Source organism: Sitophilus oryzae, unplaced genomic scaffold (assembly GCF_002938485.1).
Source record: "Sitophilus oryzae breed Bouriz unplaced genomic scaffold, Soryzae_2.0 scaffold_1693_pilon_pilon, whole genome shotgun sequence".
Lineage (NCBI taxonomy): Eukaryota > Metazoa > Arthropoda > Insecta > Coleoptera > Curculionidae > Sitophilus > Sitophilus oryzae.
In genome coordinates this window covers 1,043,757-1,050,658 of record NW_022146383.1, presented here as the reverse complement: position 1 = coordinate 1,050,658, position 6,902 = coordinate 1,043,757, and the positions used below count along the sequence as shown (strand labels likewise).

At 32.3% G+C, this 6,902-nt stretch overlaps 1 long non-coding RNA gene across 1 annotated transcript; it reads left to right on the top strand.

The window, feature by feature from the left end:
• The first annotated feature begins 1,011 nt into the window (after window positions 1–1,011).
• LOC115881062 lies at window positions 1,012–5,785 on the top strand. The gene is made up of 4 exons (XR_004049975.1): window positions 1,012–1,253; window positions 3,334–3,396; window positions 3,455–3,603; window positions 5,370–5,785. It is a non-coding gene; the product is annotated as an uncharacterized LOC115881062 (long non-coding RNA).
• The last annotated feature ends 1,117 nt before the right edge of the window (window positions 5,786–6,902 follow it).

The window sequence follows — 6,902 nt, the reverse complement described above, 5'->3', positions numbered from 1 at the left end:
TCACGATCCTGCTTAAAGCGCTTGACGTAAAAAGCTGATTTTTGGAAAACAGATTGACTTTAGGGTGTAGAGGTTCGATAAGAAGGGATTTTTCGAAACTCGAATTCTAAGGTTTGGTTTGGTAAACACGTATATTTTATTTTGTTGTTTTACATATTTTAAGATTTTTCTCAAATTCCAAGATCTCAAATTCCAAGAGGGTAAAAACGCCCCTCAAATATTACAATATTTGTTATTTCAAAAACCGTTAGTCTTTCGAGAAAACGCTTGGACAAGCATAATTTATTTGTTTTTTTTACATATTTTAAATTTTTTTAAAAATTCATACAGGGTGTTCAAAAAAGTTGGGTAATTTATTAACCACGATTCTGCTTGACGTAAAAAGCTTATTTCTGGCAAACGGATTTTTCGAAAGTTAAATTCCAACGAGATGAAACTAGGTACCTCTTAAATATTACCAAGTTATATAATAATATCGTCATATTATTTTTTCTCATGCTGACATAAATGTGAGAAAATTTTATCCAGTTTGTATGTTAATGGAAATTCTTGCTTTGCTTTATCATCACCATTAGAAATGATTAATTCGACGCGAACGAAGTCGCTGGTACCCGCTAGTGTTTAATATACATGTATCTAAAATACCTATATCATGAGATGAAAAATGTTTTTAGTGATCTTGTATTAATAGCCAATAATTTTTCGAGTACCCTATATACTGAAAAATAGTTTCCTTCGAGCAATTATAAATAAAAAAGATGATAATTAACCGGCTATTTAAAACAATTTAAGAAAAGATAAGAAAAAGAAAACAAAAAATTATCACATCTTCGGAATTCTTTAGCCATAATAACATTGACATTATTACTCCATGTATACAGTGTATACTTAATATATAAAAGAAAAAAATAATGTTTTTTAGTTATTTATCTGTCTATTCGGTCTGCTGGAGATATATAACTCTGAAATATTCCTACACATCAGTTTATTTTAATAATTACCGAAGATATTGATTAAAATAGCCGTTAAAATTCTTTGACTGTCAAGTTTCAACTGGTAAAATTCAGTTTGGACTTGGTTTCAGTTGCAAATAAGTAGATTTTTAAAAAAGGAAAATTTTCAAGTTTATATTTAAATAAATAGAAGATCTATTTGACTGTATTGCTGTTTAGTTATCTGTGATATTTGTGCGCTTGGTGTGAGGTCTTGTGAATAATATTTCGGAATTTTTTTAAAGCACTTGAAATTTTCATGTAAGTACTAAGTACCTTTATTTTTTTTATATATTTACTGTGATAGCCATTGTATTTTTCCCACTTTTTACAGACCTTGACTTTTTTAATTTTTTGAGCTAAATTTTATTCAAAATAATAAAAAATTGTGTGTTCGCTATGTACGCATATTTGAAGGAAAATATCTTACTAACAGTTATAAAATTGAAGGATTTGAAGGACATGTTTGAAAAAGTGTAATTTGAAATGCTGAAAAAGTAATAAATTAAGCTACAGGGTGTTAAAGTCTTCGATTTTTTCGATTTTTTATAATTTTCTTCCAACTAGTTATTCTTCATTCTTTATGTACATGAAGTTTTGATTTTGAAATGTTAAACGAAAATTTTGTATACCTCCAGACTTCCAGACTTGGTTAATCTCATTTTATACATACAGGGTGTTTCAAAAAGCATGTGTCATCTCTCGTGGAGACATTCCTCACGTAAAAATAAGATTTATTTTTCATATCAGCATAGGTCCGATTCTGCTTTATTTCGTAGCTACAGGGTGTTAAAATCTTAATATTTTTTCGATTTATTATAATTTTCTTCCAAGTACTTTTAGCATTTCGAATGAAATTTTGAGAGTAAAAGTTACTATAAATGCGACATATTTTAAAGCTAAAAAAGTGTCGACATATTCACCAAGGACGTGCATATGGGTTTTCACTGGAATATTTGTCTAAAAAAGTGTGTACGCCACTGATTTTATTTTCTCTTGTTAACGAAATAGTGTAAGCAGTTTAATGCCGATTAAAAGTTGTCTCTTGATATTTTATCGATAGCAGCCTCCTCGATAAGGGAAACGCAATTTTATTAATCACAATTAATATTAAAAAAATTGGCGCCGGGAGGCACGTATAGCCGCCCATACTAAAATATGTTAATATCTCGAAAACTGCGACTTTGACTGATTTTGATGTTATTACAAATTTTGTTGCAAATATTATTCCTAATCTTAATTTGAAAACCGCGTTTCGCTAGTTACTGTAATTTTGGAGTTACGATTTTTTAAATTTTTAACCCCCTCCTATACCCCCTACCAACCCCCACCCCCACCAAAAACTAATGGCCAGATTCTCGAATGTCACAGTATTTTTTGTGCCAAATTTGGTTAAAATCGGTTCAGCGGTTTTTGAGTTATCGTGTTCACTGAAACAATCGCGATGACCATCCGGCCTCTCAGCTCACCGAATATCCGATTAATTTAGACTATTCTGTATATTTGAGATGAATTTTTTCTCTGGAACTTGGCTAAAAAGTAAATTATGTCATTTCCTACTAAAAAAATAAGCCCAACGCACTAATACGTCATGTGCAACATGTCAGGTTTTTGATATATGGATTAGCAAATACGCAGAACACCTATAAAAATGATTGAGTATTTAAGGTGTGACTGTCAGGCGATATAAGACGTTGCATTTCATTCTTTTATGTTATTAGAAAATAAAAAATAGCTTTGCTAACTGAAGAAATATTTAAGAAATAATATATTAACTTTTTAAAATGGTATTTCTTTAAAAGTTCTATCTCTCAAATAAAAAACAATTGCTATTGCTATAGATATAATAATGTGTTTATGTAGTACAAATATATACCGAGTGTTTCATTACTGTCGAGAGATTAACTAAATCTCGAGACAGTAATGAAGAATTTCCTCCCACGATTTAATACTTCCCATTAAAAACTATAATGTACGTTCTAAAACTACTGAAACTATACTTATCGTATGTAGAATTTTATATTCTTTTTTAGAATATGTCTCTTTTGGAGTTGAAATGTTAGTAGTTTTAAGGGAAAACCCGGGAGAGACATCGGTTGCTCCCAAAATTATGCATTATTATATGGATGCCTGGCGCATTCGCCAAAATTTCATATTGTGATTTAATAAGAAAATTATATATTTGAAAATTATTTTATTTGAAGGAAATCAGTGTTTTTGTTGCAAGAAATGTTGTGTCTGAAGTGTATATATTATAACAAACATAAATACGTCATTTAAACACAAAAACGTGTTTTTTTAACTTTTTCTATTTTTTAAATTTATTTTTATTTTGTTATAGATTCGACAATGTTGCTGAACTTCCAGACAGTATCAATAGTATTAGCCACATTAATACCAACAGGTAAACCATATTTTTGCCAAGAAAATTTACAGAGTGTTTTTGATTTTGTGCGTTTCAGGTTTGAGCATAAAATGCTTTCAGTGCAGTTCAGCTGAAGATCCAAAATGTGCTGACATCCAAGCAAATGACACTACTAGTCCCTTCCTAAAAGAATGTAAAGGTGTTTATAATGGTCACACACCTTTTGTAGGAAATTAGTAACTTTAGGTAACTTGAAATCTACTTTTTCTTATCTTTAAACTGAAAATGTCTTATAATTTTTAAATTAAGTAGAATCTGGTACATGTTGCGTGTAAAAGCAAATCAATAGTATACCTGTGTATGGCTATAAATTTTGCGCTGGATATATACCATGATAGTAAGACCCATGATTACTTATGGAGCAGTTGCCTGGTACACAAATCTAGAGCAACGGACGGCAAGGCTAAACCTGTGCAAAGTCCAGAGACTAGCATGCGTTTGCATCATAGGAGCCATGAGAACCTGTCCAACAGCAGCAATGGAAGTCATTCTAGATCTAACACCACTGCACATTGTCATTGGTAGATATGCCAATGCGACAATGATTAGAATGGTCACTAACGGAATTAGTACTGGGAGAATTGTCAGATCAGGGGCTTGGAACACCCTCAAAAAGGAAATACTACTCCTGCAACTCCCAGTGGACGATATGCCAAGAACGTACAACTTTGACAAACATGTCAATGTAGTATTGAGCAATAAGAAGGATTGGAAGAGCGAAACGCTTGCCCAGCAGTTAAAAGACCATACCGACCATACCATAACTTGATATACTGATGCTTCCAAAACCAATACGGGAACAGGGATCGGAGTATTTGGGTCGAGAACTAAATATTCCGAACCAATGGGCACTTACCCTAGTATCCTACAGGCAGAAATCTACGCTATCAAAAGATGCGTACAACTTATCTTAGATAGGAACTATCGGAAACAAGAAATAGCCATCTTATCTGATAGTCAAGCAGCGTTAAAAGCGATCAACTCAGTCTCAATCAATTCGAAATTGCTCAAAGAATGCATAGAGAAGCTGAATAAATTAGGCAAAGAAAACAAAGTCCTCCTAACTGGGTGCCTGCTCACCAAGGGATAGAAGGCAATGAAAAAAGCAAATAATCTAGCTAGGAAAGGAGCGAACACTCCACTAACTGGACCAGAACCGTTCTGCTTTCCAAGTGGTAACCAACTCAAGGCGGAACTCAAGAACTTGGAAGATTCCATCCGCAACCTGGAATGGAAATCTTGCAATGGTCTAAGACACTCGAAGAAGTTTCTGAGGGCTTATGATCAAGAAAAATCACAGATCTTTCTGAGTAAGAACAATCTTCGGATTGTCACGGGGTTTTTAACAGGACACTGTCTCCTCAATGGACACCTCAGTAGATTGAAACTAAGAAGAAACGGCGAATGCAGATTCTGTGGGAAAGATGGGGAAACACCAGTACACCTCATCACTGAGTGCGCCGAGACGACAACCATTCGTGCCATGAATTTTGGTACCACTGATATTGGAGATGGAGAACTACCCTCTATAAAACCGTCCCAGATACTGGCTTTTTTTGTCAAAGCCCTGGGACTGTATGATGAGTTATGATTCAAGAAAGGGGGACACAATGGATCTGTAAGGTCGAAGTGATTAACCCCCCTCCCACTCATTCTAAATTCTAAAAAAATTCTAATGGCTATAAATTAAAAATAATGTATGATCGAAAAAAAACGACGTTTAGTTAGCTCGGAAATGACGATCAATGACATTCCCCATATAGTTTCTTCTTAGTCATCGCTGACGCTGTTTTTTTTACGATCATATTATATTTTTATCAACAAACTAACAAAATAGACCAAAAAAAAACACGTTAAAGTTTTTTAATAGACGTATCTGTTGAAATATATTGATATAATTTGTAAAAATAAATGATAGATTTTATAGTCATTCTTCTTGTTTTTTTTTGTAGTTCTGGAAGGTGAGAATAAAAGGATAACAAGAACCTGCGGATGGCTAACAGAGAAAGACGAAACTAGGGCTGATTCCTGCACGAAAAAAGATTCAGATTTTATTTTCAAGACTTCCTGTAACTGTTTTTCGGACAATTGTAACCACAGCACAAATTTAAACATTACATTCTCAGTATTTTTAATGTGTCTATTTATCAGTTTGTCAAAATACATTGGTTGTACTTAAGAAAATGTGAAAAATTTGTGTTTTCTTCTATGAATAAGAAGATTAAGGAAGAAGCAAATCAACAAACTTGAGTGGAACGCGATGGGAGATTAATATTGATTTATCAGTGTCATTCTAATTTTATTTAAAACTTGTAAAAATATAAAGTAGAGTAGACTCAGTTGTTAATAAATCTCCTTAGTTATTTAAGTTGTTTAAAAAATGTATTTCTAATAAAAATAGATAAGTTACAATAATTATTTAATAACAAAATATGATATGCTACTGAATCATCTAAGTCAGATTAACGTAACCTAATTATTTTTGGCAAGCTGTAAATAAAAGGAAAAATGCAGGAAATAATATGTAATGAGTTAATTCTAAGTGAATCTCATAATGGATTGGTTTACTACACGCCACGTAAAATAATTTTACTAAAATGATTACTGTATTCTTATCTACATTAGGCCGGGGCGAAAAAGGGCGAAAATTTTTTTTTCGAAATATGATATGTTATAGAAACAAAAAGTTGTGTGGTAGGTCAAAAATCTTTGTGATTTTTTTTGGGATTTTTAAAATGATTTTTAGCCGCGCCCCTGGGCATGAAAGGGGCATTTTTTATTTCAATATTTTTTGTCGTCATATCGAAAAAACGATTTTATTAATGATAAAAATCGATCTCATCAAACCAGATTTTGTTTTATTCAGTTTACTTAATTTTTAACCGCGCCCCGCTAAGGTAAAATATATCGTATTTATGACCGCACCAGACCAGCAGTGCGAGATGAATAATCACGTCCATCGCGCTACAAAAAAAATTATTTTGATAGAAGAAAAGACCAGACCATGATGCTTGTTAAAGGACGTTGTATTACTAAACAGCAGGAACATATATATATATCGATAATTGAAGAGCCAGGAAAGCACCTATTTTGGCCATACAAACATGAATACTTCCGGCACTGCTTTGAATATATCAAAAAGTATATCAGTATTTTAATAAAGCACGCTTTTAGATGTTTCAAAAAACTTTTAATAAGAGTAACTTTAACTCTACATTGGGCAAGATATGTAGATGACATTTTTTGTATTTGGTCAGGCACCGAGAGAAATTTAAACAGTTTTTTAACATTATTAAATTCAATTAACCCGAGAATACAATTTACTATTGAAAAAGGTATTAATACCATCAATTTTCTTGATGTTACAATTATAAAACAGTCTAATAGATTACAATTTGATATTTACAGAAAACCCACTACCACAGACACTGTAATACATAGTCAATCACACCAATCCTGGCAAATCAAAATGTCACCCTTTCATA